Genomic DNA, 16,853 nt, shown 5'->3' with positions numbered 1-16,853 from the left:
TTTTCATATACTATTTATTTTAGATACATGCTATTTATTTTGCGCTGTTGCATATATGTATATATTGTCCGTTTGAAAACTTGTTGTATCCTTAAAATTACTTTATTATTCATTTAAAATTTTTCATATATTCTTTTATATATACGTATTTTAATTTATTCTCATACTCAATCTTTTTTCTTTTTTATGCATTATTTCGCAATTAGATTTTATTATTACTGTCATGATTGCTATTTTATTTATTAGCATTATTGTTGTCATTATATTTTTGCGGTATTAGCTATTTTTAAGTTATCATTCTTTCTCTTGATTGTCTATATCACTGTTGAATATTGGAATGGCATGTGATTATCATGAATTTAGTGTATTTAAACTCTTGCTACTCATTAGCATGACGTTTTATTCGAATCATCGCTTTAAATAAAAGATACGTTTTATTTAATTGCTACCTTTTTATATCCAAAAGTTCTCAAACAAAGCAAACAAGTACATTTTTCGATTCAGTTTTTTTTAATTGTTTATTTAGAAATCTCACAAAACCAAGGCAATGTTCAATATTTAGAAATTTGAGAAATCGTGCCCTACCGTGCTGGGTTCCGATTTTTTTGTTGAACTAAAAATTTGGACACCCTTTTTTTAATTTTCGACCCAAAAAAGGTTTTGGAAATAAAAAATTAATCGTGTTCTCAAAGGTATAAAGGATCGTGTCCTATCGTGCTAGATGTGATGCTGTAGACCTTTGAAACGAGAGAATTTTGACGACCAACTTGTGATATTCGAATGTTTATAAAAGGAACCACATTTCAAGAACATTTTTAAATCTTGGACATAAGGACAGTATTTAATCAATTTGGTACCAATTTTGGGCGTAGTGCGGGTGCTAATCCTTCCTCATACGTAACCGACTCCCGAACCCGTTTTCCCATAATTACGTAGGCCAAAATTGATTTAAATGGAATAAAATGCTTTATTAGGTTATCCAATCTCACCTAAATAAAAAGGATTGGTGGCGACTCCATTTTCGTTTTCTAAAGTCGATCCCCGTTTTGTTTTCAATTCCAAATCAAAAAAATAGTTTCGACACTAGTAATTACTTTCTTTTTATTATCTAGCCTAAAAATTAAGGGATTTGTTTATCTAAACTAATTAACTAAACTAAGGTGCACAGAGAGAAAATTGGGAAAAAGCTTTTGGGAAAACTCGATTGATTAAGATAATACCCAAGGAAAAATCCACCTAGACTTCACTTGTTTTTTGATTCTGAATCAGACGATTTATTCATTTGACTTGATCCGTAGAAATCCCTAAGTTATATTATTATCTCTCTCGAGACTAATAACGTCTAACCCTAGGTTGATTAATTGAAATCTCTTTCTAATTAACACCTTTGTGTTGCATTAACTCGATCTGTGGACTCTCTTATTAGGTTTCGCCCTAATCCGGTAAAATCTTGTCACCCTATCTCTAGGCGTGCAATCAACTCCATTTAATTATGACAAATTTACTCTTAGACAGAGAATTTTGCTCCTCTGAATAAGTGCATCAACTTGAATCAATATCCTAGAATATTAAAAAAAGAATTAAGAACACATAATTAAGAACAAGTCAAATATTTATCATACAATTTAGATAATAATAACAAGATCCGTCTTAGGTTTCATTCCCCTTAGGTATTTATGGGTTTAGTTAATAATTATGAAAGAAAACATCTCAAAAGAATAATGATAACAAAACATAAAGAAAACCCAAAACTCCTAAAGAAAATTGAAGGGAGATCTTCAGTCTTGACGATGAATCCGGCTTCTGAGATGGATCAATTGGCTTTCCTTGAGTAATTCCTTGCCTCCTACTCCGTGTGTCTCTTCTAAGTGCCTCCTCAGGTTTTTAAATAGGCTTTAGAATGCCTAAAATCCCTCAAGAGCGGCCTTTTCCGAATAGGATTGAACTTGGGCTCGACAGGGACACGCCCGTGTGCGATTTCTCCAATCCGTGTTCAAGGTTGTTAAATAGACACGGGCATGTGGTCTACCCGTGTAAGTCGTGCTTGATTCTATTGCACAGACACAAGCGTGTGATCTACCCGTGTGAGGAAGTTCAGGCCGTGTTGATTTCTCACGACTGCCCATTTTCTCTGTTTTTGGCCCGTTTCTTACTCTTTTTACTCTCATATGCTCACCTAAGTATAAAACATGAAATTAATGGATTAGGAGCATCAAATTCACGAAATCTAAGGATAATTCATCTAAAAATGTGCTAAGCATGGGATAAAAATATGTATAATTTATGGTTTATCAAATACCCCCACACATAAGTATTTGCTTGTCCTCAAGCAAAATCCTCAACTTACAATCAAAATAAATTCTTCTTAACTTATAATTCTCATCAATAATATCTCAAAATAATCCATAAGTAATTATACATTGAGAATTCAACTAGTAGAATATCAAAGGTTCAAACATTCCAAGTTGAGCCTTTTGTCATGAAAACATAGGTGTCTCCCCTCATCTAAGTGATTACCTTTTATTCAAAACATCACGGAGTTTTAATATTCTCACGAAGGATTTCACTCAAATCACTCAAAGTGTTTAAGGATAACAAATGAAGCACTCATTAGTCAATATGAAAAGTTATTACCATAAGCTTACGTGAAAATCAAATCTCCACCACTATAGATTGAGATGATACATCAATCAAAAAGGTCTTTAGAGGTTTGTAACGTGGCTTTGGTTAGGGGGTGTAGTCACAAGCTGAAAGAAACGGTTAGAATTGAGATTGAATTGAAAAATTACCTAACTAGAAAAATAACTAGTCATCACTTGAATACTTGTGAGTTTCGTCTCAAAAAATGGAATTGAACACTTAAGCTCAAAAACAACGAATTACTACTAATATATGTATGTATTGTAATTTTTTTTGAGAACAAGTTAAATAACATAGGTTAATTATCAAAAATAAAACATAGCTAAGTAATTTATTCAAATCAAATCTCGACAAAAATAGGGATTAATTTAATTTAGGGGATTTCAATAATAATGGGTTATGGGTTAGTATTGAGGGTAAATCAATGAATGGTTTGTTAGGCTCAAAGTTCTAGAATAACTAATCAATGCTGACGCACTCATAATAAAAGTGAGCATGAAAGAAATAAAATATGCTCTAAAGGCTTAAGATCTCAGAAAAAATTATGGTCGTTTGATGTTAAACCTATGAATTTCAACTCAAGATAATACCTAAACTTGGGGAAACAACCTAAAAATTTTTAAAACTCAAAAATCAACTTATCATGCTTGATTCTCTAATTCCTTAAAGTTTAAACCATCAATGCATGAATGCCTATGTTTTAATTCAAAACATATCAATAAAAATCATAAATTAATCAAAATTCATTCGAATAATGATATGAGAAGATTATTTTAGAGCAAGACAAAATTCAGGGATTTTTTCTAATAATGATATAAATATCCCCCCACACTTAAGATGTACATTGTCCTCAATGTACAAAGACAAGTAATAGTGATATAAAGATAATATTAGAAGAGAGAGGGGGAGAAGTGAAACTTCCTGAATGTTGTATGTAATCCTTGAATTGGAGGTATGGAGAATAATCGGCCAAGGCAATGATAAGATTGAAGGGGGATACTCAGGTGGTGGTAGAGGTTGGGTTCCACAACCATAATGTCCAGCGAAGAGGTTATCATGGTGGTCGGACAGGACATGGCAGTCGTGGAGATTCTTTTCCAGTGGAGTTTCAAGTTCCTAAGTGATGATGAGCTTTGGAGCTCTTTATAACTGTGATAAAATCAAGAACTCTTTAGGAAATATAGAAAAGCATAATTACACGTAATGAAGTAGTCGAAACTATAAATTGTTCAATAAAAATTATAAAACCTAAAAATGAAATAATAATAAAGGAAAATAAAATAAAAAGTACTTAAATAAGATAAATAAAGATAAAAGTGAAAAAAATAAAAAATAAAAAGTCTTTAAACATCGTCATCGTTGGATGGTGCACGAGGTGGTGGTGGCGATGAGATGTGTAGGTGCTGACAAATTTGATGTAGAGTAGCATTAATGTGATCAAAGCACTAAAAACAGTACTGCTCAAATCGAGTAAGGCAATCAGAGATGTCAGAGTATGGAGCCGTCGCATGAACTGGACGATGGATGGGTGGTGGTTGAGACGGTGGGCCGTCATGACGTGGAGGGGCATCATCTGTAATGTCCTCTCGGTACTCCTCCTCGGTGGACTAGACGAGGTGGTATTGAGGAGGGTCGGTTCCATATCTTCGCTCGATCATCCTCATATGTAACATACTCAAGATGCCCTGTGGGGACATCTGACCAATGAGAGTGAGGGAGGATGACTGTGCTGCTGTGTTGAGGTGCTCGAAGTACCGTGCCAGTCGAGTCACATAGTGACCAATGGAGATGACTCCTCTCTTATGCCGCTCCGTCTAATGGCAAATAGAGAGGACAATGAAATAGGCAAGGTCGAAAATGTGCCTATTCGCCATACTCCATAAAAAGTAGGCGTCGTGAGTGTTGACGACGCTGATGCTATCTCGCTGCCCTGTCATAGTGTGGGCCAAGATGGAGTGTAAGTACCTTAGGGATGGGGCGAGGGCCGATGCCTTAGAGTGACTGGGGTCATAGGTGGCTGAAGCAAGAATGAGGGCCTTCAAGCACTTTGAAGGAGAGTAGTGGATGTGGCGATAGAGGGTATCAAGTTTATTGTCATCCATGAACTCCTTCGTGTATAGCCCCAAGATGAAGCCGAACTTAGGTACGCTCAACTGGCACACTTAACCGCCGAGACGGAACTGGACCATTCTGAGATCATCGAACTTTGTTATAACTACTTGAAGATGAAAGGTCGAGTAGAGTTCGAGTGTGAGCTCGAGGTACATCGGCTCAATGATCTCGTAAAAGAGCCCCTATGGCTCAGTCGTCAGAAGGGCTCAGACCGCGTTAACTAGTTGGATTTGTTCAAGTGCGGCCCAGTCAATGTAGTGGACCGCACCTAGGGGTCAGACCCGTAGTATTTGAAATAGTTCCTCCTACGATCCCTGTGGGAATTAGAGGAATAGGCGTCTGATCTCGGCAGTGGGACCCGAGGATGACGCTGGTCCTGTCCTTTTATTCGAGGCAAGTACAATAGTTTTCTTGCCACGTGGATTTGACATAGTATCTGCGATGAAAACATAGAGTTATATGAATAATCTGTACGAATGGGAAAACATGCAAGTATGTTAAAACTAGATACCAATATTTCTTGGGAGTTTTCTAACTAAAGGGGAAAAGTCTACTGAAAAACAACCAAGTCCTAATAGATATATCAAAGCATTATTATCATTAGGAATACTAGAATAGTGTCAACTAAATACCTAGTGAATGCATATGGGAATATGGAATGTGGCATGAAATCTATGGAAAGACAAGAAAGAATGAATGTATCACAATGTATTGACGAAAATGGCAAAGAATGACAAGCATAAGCATGACTATAGTGAGAACTATAAATATTAATAAAAAAATCAGCCAAATAAATAAAGAAATAGCATAAAATTACTGAAAGAAAGGAAGGTAATGGGGAGGAAAGAATAGACAAATGCAATAGTCCTTGGTGGAGGGAAGAGTTAGTCGTCTGAGGAGACTTGTTGGCTGGCCATGGGTGTGGGAGTGAGGGCGTGTGAAGGGATTGCGGTGATTAGGGTAGGGTTTTTGGGGAAGGAGATGATGAATAGTGAGGGGTTTTTATAGAAATACATGCCCTTGTGCCCTAATTTTAGCCTGTGTGAATCGTGATTTTCAAATTTCGGCGTGTCTAAAATTTGACGCACGCCCGTGTCCTTTGGGCGTGTTGGTGCACAGGCCGTGTCACACGGCCGTGTCCTACTTCGTTCGCTTCTCCCACGCCCGTGTTGTTTTATAAGTCTTGAGCAAGGATGGTGGGTGTGTCGCATGCCTGTGTTGTTTTCTCAGTTTCAACCATGGCCTCTAGACATGGGCATGTTGCACGCTAGTACTGTTTTGACAGACTCATCCATGACCACGTCGCACAGCCGTGGAAACTTATCGCATCTCGTGTTGGGAAAAATTTGCCCTATTTTCACACGGTCGTATTGCACGGCTCTGTCTCACACGGGTAGAACACACGCCTGTGCCATTCTAACAGGTTCGAGCACTGCCTGAAGTAATCGCACACGAGCGTGTCCCTGCCAAGCCCAAGTTGAGTCCAATTCTCAAAAGGCTCATTTTGAGGGTTCTTAGGCATTCCAAACCCTATAAATACACCCTAGAGGAGGAAGAAAGGGACACACAAAGATAAGGAGGCAGGGAACTACTCAAGGGAAGTCGATTGATCCATCTTAAAAGCCGGATTCACCATCAAGACTGAAGATCTCCACTGAATTTCCCTCCAGGAGTTTTGGGTTTGCTTTATGTTTTGTATTCATTATTCTTCTAAGATGTTTTCCTTTTTAGTTATGAACTAAATCCCCTAAATACCTAAGGGGAATGAAACCTAAGACGAATCTTGTTATTATTTTCTGAATTGTATGATAAATATTTGGCTTGTTCTTAATTATGTGCTCTTAATTCTTGTTTTGATATTCTAGGATATTGATTCAAGTTAAGATTTTATTCAGAGGAGGAATAGACCCTGTCTAAGAGTACAATTGTCATAATTAAGCGGAGTTGATTGCACGCCTAGAGATAAGGTGAGAAGATTTTGCCGGATTAGGGTGAAACCTAATAAGGGGATCTATAGATCGAGTTAATGCAACCCTTGGGTTTTAATTAGAGAAAAGTCTCAATTATTCAATCTAGGGATTAGACGTTATTAGTCTTGAATAGGGATAATAACATAACTTAGGGATCTCTACGGAACAAGTTAAATGAATAAATCGTCCGATTCAGAGTCAGAATAACAAGTGAAGTCTAGGTGGATTCTTCCTTAGGTATTGTCTTAATTCAATTGTTTTTCCAAAAGTAATTCCCCAATTCTATTTTCTGTGAATTCTTAGTAATTCCCCAATTCTATTTTCTGTGAATTCTTAGTTTAGATAATTAGTTAGTTAAAACATAACCCCGTTATTCTTAAGCTAGATAATTAAAAGACAGTCATTACTAGTATTTTTAGTTCCTTTAGGTTCGACAATCTGGTCTTGCTAAAACTATACTACTGTTCGATATGTACGCTTGCCTACATCGTGATAATAGTTAGTTTCAAGAACGATTCTTTATAAATATTTAAAACCTGTCACACAAAAATCATGATCAAGTTTTTGGCGCCATTGCCGGGGAATTAAGATATTAGGAACGCTCAATTTTTATTACTTTAGCCATTTATTTTTCTTGCAAGTTAATTCTATTTTATTTTTATTATTACTTATTAATTTACTTTTTCTTTCTCTTGGCAGGTTTTTATAGTTTATGACTAGAAGAAACCCATCAGGACCACTAATTTTTGACGAAGAAATCGATCGCACAGTTCACAGAAACCAAAGAGAAATAAGGCGAAGCTTAAAATACATGAGAACGAGCAAGAGGATGATAGTCAAACCCCAACCGAGGAGATGGCTGAAAACCAAGACAATTAGGTACCTCTTGCGATACCCGTTGAACTAGCAAATCAAAATCTTGCTCCTCGTACTATGTATGATTATGCTAAACCTACTTTAACAGGAACTGAGTCAAGTATAGTTAGGCTTGCTATTGCTGTGAATAATTTTGAACTAATACCTAACACTATTCAAATGATACAACAATTTGTTCAGTTTGATGGTTTGCAGGATGAGGATCCAAACGCTCACTTGGCAAATTTCCTGAAATTCTGCGATACATTTAAAATTAATGGTGTTTCTGACGGTGCCATTCGTCTTTGGTTATTGCCTTTTTTATTGAGGAACAAATTTAAACAGTGGTTGAACTCATTGCCACGAGGGTCAATTACTACTTGGGAACAAATGACAAAAAAAATTTTATTAAAATATTTTTCACCAGCTAAAGCAGCCAAATTACTTAATGATATCTCTTTGTTTGTGCAGATAGACTTAGAAACTCTTTATGGTGCATGGGAGAGATACAAGGACCTACTGCGTAGGTGTCCTCATCATGGATTACCTCTATGGTTGCAAGTTCAAACATTCTACAATGGTGTGAACCCCTAGACAAGACAGATGATTGATGCAGCAGCTGGGGGAACCATCAATAACAAAACACCTAAAGAGGCTTACAAATTTATCGAAGAGATGTCACTGAATAACTATCAGTGGCAAGTCATGCGGACTAAGCCAACTAAAATAGCATGCGTTTATAACGTCGATTCGGTTACTATATTGTCAAACCAGGAAGAACTGCTAAATAAAAAGATTCATGGTTTTCTTAGTTCTTCACAGGTTCACCCATTAATGCAGTGCGAAGCAAGTGGAGGCCAATCAAGTAAATCAGAATACCAACATTATAGCCACAACATGGAGAATGAGCAGTTAAAGTACATGGGTAATAACCCTCGATCTCAAAATAATCCATACAGTAACACTTACAATGCAGGTTGGAGGAACCACCCAAATTTCCCAAGGAAATCAGAGGCCACCTCCAGACTACCAACAACCACCCTACCAATAGGAAAAGAAGCCGGACCTTGAATAGATGCTCTCAAAGTTTATATCGGTGTCAGAAACTCATTTCCAAAACACCGAGACAGCAGTTAAAAATCAACAACCATCGATCCAAGGGCTCGAAACTCAGATTGGACAGCTTGCCAAGATGATTTCTGATCGACCACAAGGTAGCCTGCCAAGCAACACAAAATCTAACCCAATGGAGCAACTCAACACGATTACTAGTCAAGATGAGGAAGGGTTAGTCACACCTGAACCAGAACCAAGGCAAGAAACTGAGATAAGTAATGGTAAAGGTGAGGTAAACCACAATGAGTAGAAACCGGTAAGTATAGAATACAAACCTCGTGTGCCATACCCTAATGCGACAAGGAAAGACCGCTCAGATGAACAATTTGGTAAATTCCTTAAACTCTTAAAAAAATTACATATTAACTTACCATTTATTGAATCTCTATCACAGATGCCAAATGCAATGAAATTTTTAAAGGAGCTTTTAGAAAATAAGCGGAAGTTGGACGAGGCGTCGCTTGTGGAGCTAAATGCAGTTTGCTCAGCTATTCTACAAAAAAAGCTACCCAACAAATTAAAAGATCCAGGGAGTTTTAAAATTCCTTGCTTAATTGGTAGTTTAGATGTCAATAGTGTTTTGGTTGATTTAGGGGCCAGTATTAATGTCATGCCCTATAAAATGTTCAAACAATTACGTCTTGGGAAATCCAAACAGACTAGGATGAGCATTCAATTAGCACATAAAACTATAAGATTTCCTAGGGGTATTATTGAAGATGTGCTAGTTAAAATCGATAAATTTATATTTCCCGTTGACTTCATTGTTCTAGACGTAGAGGAGGATAACAACACTCCTTCGATTTTAGGACGGCCCTTTTTAACAACTGCTAAAATGATTATTAATGTTAGCACAGGTGAGCTCACACTCCATGTGGGAGACGAAACAATCACCATTCAAGCTTGCAATTCTGGCAACACATCAAAAATTGAAGGTGATCGTCTAACCATTCTACTAAAACTGACAATATGGTGCAACCTACTTTGCAGGAAATGAGTCTGAAGGAAGTACATGAGCCATTCTCAAGCAATAGCAGAGGACTTATTCATGAAGATCGAAGGCTACAAGTCGAGGAGCTAGATGAATGGTGGACGCATAAACTAAGAACACACGATAAGCCAAAACTATGCCAGAACGAGCTCAATACCTTCCCAAATCAACTTAAGGTTGGAGATAAAGTATTATTAAATGCTGCAGATCCTCATATTGCCACTACCAAACAGAATGAAGAAATCCCTCTTACGGTACTTATCATTTTCCCATTCGGTACAGTCGAGGTAAGTCATCCCAAGTTTGGCACTTTTAAGGTAAACAACACCCGTCTAAAACCTTATTTTGATGAGAATGATTGCAGGAATGAGGAGTATAAACTCCTCGAACCACCATGACCATTCAATGGAGAGGTAAGTCGAGCTTAAACTATAAATAAGCGCTTCTCAGGAGGCTACCCAAGCACTAACTATATTAACCTTTTTAAATTTTAGTGTTTAACACCAAACTTACTAACAGAGCTCTTGAATATAGGTTTACTACATAGACATGGCCAAGCACACGGGCGTGCTTAGGGTCGTGTGAAAACAGGGTAAAGATTTCCCCAAAATGGGCTACGATAAACTGCCACGGCCATGGGCGAACCTGCCAAAACAACACGGGCGTGCGAACGCCCGTGCCTTGAACCCATGGCTGAACCTGTCGAATTAACACGGGCGTGCAACATGCCCGTGCCAAGAAACTGTGGGCGAACCTATTAAATTAACATGGGCTTGGGAGAAGCAAACAATGCTAGAGGCAGCCATGCGACACGGCTGTGCGCACGAACACGGGCGTGGGATAATTGTCAGACGCGCCTAAATTCAAAATTCGTGAATCACACGGGTTGAAATTGGGGAACACGAGCGTGTTCCCTGGCCGTGTGCCTAAAAATCTATAAATAGGCTGTACTATTCATTGTCTTCTTCACCCAAAAACCCTAACCTTAGCCGCTGCAAGTCCACACGCCCTCCCTACCATGCCCGTGCACCGCTACCCACTCTATTTTTGATGTCCAATCTCTCTCCCTTAGCGTTTGTTTACTCTTTTCACTTCTATTTTATTTATTTCTAATGCTTATTATCAAAATAGTCTTCAGTTTTCTTATACTATTTTCATTTTTGCTCATTATTCTATCAGTTAATTTGCATTCATATGTTACTTAGTATACATTGTATGTTGAGCCGCATTATTAGGAAAGCCTCATTCTCTTTCATACCCATGCCATTACTATGCTCATTCTCATGCTATTACCATGCTAATGGCATGAAATTATGCTATCAAATTGTTTTTGATTAAGTTGCTAGTAGTTGTGACTGAGATTATTAGTTCTAATTTATGACTTCTGCCTTTTTGGATTTGCTTTCGTCTTACCTTGAACATTTCTCACAAAAAAATAATGGTTTTGCTTACAGGGTTACCATGTCGTCTTGACGAGGAAAGAAAACTGCTATCCCTGCTTCAAAGAAAAAGAAGGGAGCGTCATCTTCCTCAGGTCCTACCGCGGAAAGTCGCCACCCTTTCCTGCAATTCCCAATCGGGCCCCAAGAAGAACTTTTCCAAATACTCAAGGCTCGACTCTTGGAAGTGGGCCGCGCTAGAACAAGTCCAACTCGTGGATGCAATTTGAGCCCTCCTCACCATAGACCCTTGGGGGCTTTTCTTTGAGATTGTCGAGCCGACATATCTTGAACTCACTATGGAACTCTACTAAACATCCCTTCTTTAGACCGTGATGGCCCATTTTGATGACCCGGGAATAATCCAATTTTGCCTCGGCGGTCTAGTCCACCAATTGAACATCCCTGTGCTCGGAATCGCTTTGGGTCTATATACAGATGAGTTTAGGGATGAGAATGACCACGACACTCTCCACTCCACATCCACTACTTTCCCTCGAGGTGTTGGAACACCCTCACCCCTGGCGCTGCCTCCTACAAGCCTAGCCACTCTAAGGCATCGACACTCCCTCCATCTCTGAGGTACCTACATGCCATTTTGGCTTACACATTAACAGGAAAGTGAGAGAGCACTAGCGTCGTCAACACTCACGACGCCTACTTTCTTTGGTGTATGTCGCACGGGCACATCATCGACCTTGCCTATTTCATTGTCCTCGCCATTCAACGCCAGACAGAGTGGCATAGGAAGGGGGTCTTCTCCATCGGGCCCTATGTGACACAGTTGGCTTGGCACTTTGGGCTCCTCAACACAGTAGCCCAATCATCCTCTCTCACTCTCATGGGCCAGATGTCCCCACAGAGCATCTCGAGCATGCTTAGTATGAGGATGATCGAGAAATGACGTGGAACCTACCCTCCTCAATATCATCTCGCCCAATCTACCGAACAAGAGGTCTCCAAGGACATTACTGATGATGTCCCTCCATAGCACGAGGACCCACCGTCTCAGCCACCACCATCCTCTCGTCCAGTTCATGCAATGGCTTCATATGCTGACATTTCTGAGCGCCTCACTCGATTTGAGCAGCGGTGTTTTCAACGATTTGACAAAATTGATGCTACTCTACAGCAGATCTGTCAGCACCTCCGCATCTCATCGCCACCCCCACCTCGCAAACCATCTAGCGATGAAGATGTTTAAAAACTTTTATTTATTATTTTATGTTTTTACTTTTATTTTATTTTAAGACTACTTTTTATTTTTCTTTCATCTTATTTTTATTAGGATTTATAATTTTTATTTAACAATTTTGAATTCTGGCTATATCCTACCGAGTAATCATTCTTCCTTATATACTTTCTAAAAGAGTTCCTGATGCTATCACAGTTATAAAAAGCTCTAAAGCTCACTATTACTCAGGGACTCGAAACTCTACTAGGAAAGGTTCTCTACGACTGGCATGTCCTGCTCGACCACGACTATAACCAATTTCAGATATAATATTCTTTTGGCGCAGGACTTATGGACTAATGAACCTCAACCACCGCTAGAGTAACCTCCTCACCCTCACGCCGATTATTCTCCGAAACTCCAATTCAAGGAAATTCATTCATCACTCAGGAGGTTTCACTTCTCTCCCTATCTTATTTTGACATTCTTTTCTATATATCTATCTTTGTACATTAAGGGCAATGTACATCTTAAGTGTGGGGGGGTATTCATTTCATTATCAGAAAAATCCCTGAATGACTGCCTTGTTCTCTTGAAAAGCTTCCATATCATATTTAGGAAAAATTTTGATTGATATATGATTTTGATTGATATATCTTGAATTAAAACATAGACATTTATGCATTGATTGTTTTAAACTTAATATTAACCCTTAACTTATTATTGTTGAAATCCTCTAAATTAAATTTGATCCCTATTTTTGTCGAGATTTGAATTGAAATAGTTGCTCAGCTATGTCTTGGTCTTAATAGTTAGTCTATGTTATTTGATGTGTTCTTAAAAAAAAACTGTGTATACACATTAGTAGTAATCTTTTGTTTTTGAGCTTAAGTATTTAAATTCCATATTCTAAGAAGAAGCTCTGTTGTACGCAAGTGATGATTAAATCTTTTCTAGTTAAGTGATTTTCTAATTCAATCTCGATTATAACCGTTTCTTTCAGCTTGTGACCACATCCCCTAACCAAAGCAACGTTACAACCCTCTAAAGATCTTTTGATTGATGTATCATCTCAATTTATAGTGTTGGAGATGTGATTTTCATGCAAACCTATGGTAATAACTTTTCATATTGACTGATGAGTGCTACTTTCATTGTCCTTAAACACTTTGAGTGATTTCAGTGAATCTTTAGTGAGGAAGTTAAACTCCGTGAGATTTTGAATCGAGGTAACCACTTAGATAAGAGGAGATGTCTAAGTTTTGCATGATTAAATACTCAACTTGGAATGTTTGAAGCTCTAATATTCTTTTAGTTGAATTCTCAATGTATGACTACTCATGAATTAGTTTGAGATATTTTCGATACAAATTATAAGTTAAGAAGAATTTATTTTGGTTATGAGTTGACAATTTTGCTTGAGGACAAGCAAAATGCTTAAGTGTGGGGGTATTTGATAAACTGTAATTTATACATATTTTTTAACCCATACTTAACACATTTTATGGATGATTTTCCCTTAGAATTGGTGAATTCGATGCTCCTAATGCCTTAATTCCATGTTTTATACTTAGGAGAGCATAGGAGAGCGAAAGGAACGAGAAATAGACCAAAAACGGAGAAAATGAGACAAAGTACGAAATCAACACAGCCTGGACTTCCTCACACGGGCAGACCACATGGCCGTGTCAATTTGGAAAAATTGAAGCATGACTCACACGGGTAGAGCACATGCCTATGCTATTCTAGCAAGTTTGAGCATGGCCTGAAGTAATCGCACACGAGCGTGTCCCTGCCAAGCCCAAGTTGAGTCCAATTCAGAAGAGGCTAATTTTGAGGGTTCTTAGGCATTCCAAAGCCTATAAATACATCCTAGAGGAGGAAGAAAGGGACACACAGAGAGAAGGAGGTAGAGAACTGCTCAAGGGAAGCCGATTGATCCATCTCAAAAATTGGATTCACCATCAAGACTGAAGATCTCCCTTGAATTTCCCTCCAGGAGTTTTGGGTTTTCTTTATGTTTAGTATTCATTATTCTTCTGAGATGTTTTCCTTTTTAGTTATGAACTAAATCCCCTAAATACCTAAGGGGAATGAAACCTAAGATGAATCTTGTTATTATTTTCTGAATTGTATGATAAATATTTGGCTTGTTCTTAATTATGTGTTCTTAATTCTTGTTTTGATATTCTCGGATATTGATTCAAGTTAAGCTTTTATTCAGAGGAGGAATAGACCCTGTCTAAGAGTACAATTGTCATAATTAAGCGGAGTTGATTGCGTGCCTAGAGATAAGGTGAGAAGATTTTGCCGGATTAGGGTGAAACCTAATAATGGGATCCATAGATTGAGTTAATGCAACCCTAGGGTGTTAATTAGAGAAAAGTCTCAATTATTCAATTTAGGGATTAGATGTTATTAGTCTTAAATAAGGATAATAACATAACTTAGGGATCTCTACGGAACAAGTTAAATGAATAAATCATCCGATTCGGAGTTAGAATAACAAGCGAAGTCTAGGTGGATTCTTCCTTAGGTATTGCTTAATTCAATCGTTTCTCTAAAAGTAATTCTCCAATTCTATTGTCTGTGAATTCTTAGTTGAGATAATTAGTTAGTTAAAACAAAACCCCCTTATTCTTAGGCTAGATAATAAAAAGACAGTCATTACTAGTTAAAACAAAACCCCCTTATTCCTTTGGGTTCGACAATCCGGTCTTGCTAAAACCATACTACCGTTCGATAGCTACACTTGCCTACATCGTGATAATAGTTAGTTTCAAGAATGATTCTTTATAAATATTTAAAACCTGTCACACAAAAATCGCGATCAATTGTGTGTCCTTGGTTTGTTGTGTGTCCTTGGTTTATGTGTTCACCATTCATCTAGTTGCTCAACCTGTAGCCTTCGTTCTTCATAGATGGGTCCTTTGTCATTACTCGAACATGGCTCAGGTGTGTTCTTTGAACGTGTTTCCTGCAAAAAAGGTTTCACCACATGATCAGTATTAGTAGCACGATTTATACAATCACCCTCGATATTCGATGTTTTACTTGAATTACGAGCTTGAAGAGTGATAGTTTCCTCACCCACACGAAGTGTAAGTTCACCTGTACTAACATCAATTGTAGTTCTAGCAGTTGCTAGAAAGGACCTTCCTAAAATTAGAGGCACGTCACTATCCTTTTCTCTGTCTAGAACAACAAAATCAACTGGGAATATGAATTTGTCAATTTTAACGAGTACATATTCAATAATACCCCTAGGAAATCTGATTGTTTTGTCTGCTAACTGAATGCTCATCCTAGTTTGTTTGGGTTTTCCAAGACCTAGTTGTTTAAACATTTTATAAGGCATGACATTGATATTAGCCCCAAAATCAGCCAAAGCATTATTAACATCTAAGCTACCAATTAAACAATGAATCGTAAAACTCCCTAGATTTTTTAATTTGTTGGCCAGCTTATTCTGTAGTATGGCTGAGCAAACTGCATTTAATTCCACATGTGACGCTTCATCCAACTTTCGCTTGTTTGTTAAAAGCTCCTTTAAGAATTTGACTGCGTTTGGCATATGCGAAAGAGCTTCAATAAACGGTAAGTTAATATGTAATTTTTTTAATAATTTAAGGAATTTACCGAATTGTTCGTCTGTGTGGTCTTTCCTTGTTGCATTGGGGTATGGCACACGAGGTTTGTACTCTTTATTTATCGGTGTTTGTTCGCTGTGGTCTACCTCACTTTTGCTTTTACTTACCATAATTCCTTGCCTCGGTTTTGGTTCAGGTTCGACTAGCCTTTCCTCATTTTGAATGGTAATTGCATTGAGCTGTTCCCTTGGGTTAGATTTAGTGTTACTAGACAAGCTACCTTGTGGTCATTTAGAAGCCAATTTGGTGAGTCGGCCTATCTGAGTTTCGAGCCCTTGGATCGACGCTTGTTGATTCTTAACTGCTATTTCGGTATTCTGAAAGTGAGTTTCTGACACCAAGATAAACTTTTTTAGCGTCTTCTCAAGGCTCGGTTTCTTTTCCTGTTGGTAAGGTGGTTGTTGAAAACCCAGAGGATGTTGTGACCTTTGATTCCCTTGACCACCCCACGAGAAGTTGGGATAGTTCCTCCAACCTACATTATATGTGTTACTATATGGGTTATTTTGAGATTTAGAATTATTATTACCCATATATTGCACTTGTTCCTCCTCGGTGCTAGGGTTGAAGGGTTGATATTCTGTGTATGCTCCTCCTCCATTTGAATCACACCTCATTATTGGATGTACTTGTGTAGAACTACACAAACCACCAATCTTTTCATTTAAGAGTTCTACCTGGTTAGATAGCATAGTAACCACATCAAAGTTGAAAACACCGGCTACTTCTGTCGGCTTTGTTCTCATGACTTGCCACTGATGGTTATTTAGTGACATCTCTTCAATAAATTCGTAAGCCACTTTAGGTGTTTTGTTATTGATAGTTCCACCAGCAGCTGCGTCAATCATCTGTCTAGTTGAAGGATTCAGGCCATTGTGAAATGTTTGAACCTGCAACCATAAGGGC

General features: G+C 38.0%; 1 non-coding gene across 1 annotated transcript; it reads right to left on the bottom strand.

The window, feature by feature from the left end:
* Positions 1-8,016: 8,016 nt before the first annotated feature.
* On the bottom strand, positions 8,017-8,122 carry LOC121205211 (small nucleolar RNA R71). The gene has a single exon (XR_005900296.1). It is a non-coding gene; the product is annotated as a small nucleolar RNA R71 (small nucleolar RNA).
* Positions 8,123-16,853: the final 8,731 nt, after the last annotated feature.

Source organism: Gossypium hirsutum, chromosome A08, assembly GCF_007990345.1.
Source record: "Gossypium hirsutum isolate 1008001.06 chromosome A08, Gossypium_hirsutum_v2.1, whole genome shotgun sequence".
Lineage (NCBI taxonomy): Eukaryota > Viridiplantae > Streptophyta > Magnoliopsida > Malvales > Malvaceae > Gossypium > Gossypium hirsutum.
The sequence above is the reverse complement of the archived record's forward strand: the minus strand, read 5'-3'. Positions and strand labels throughout refer to the sequence as shown.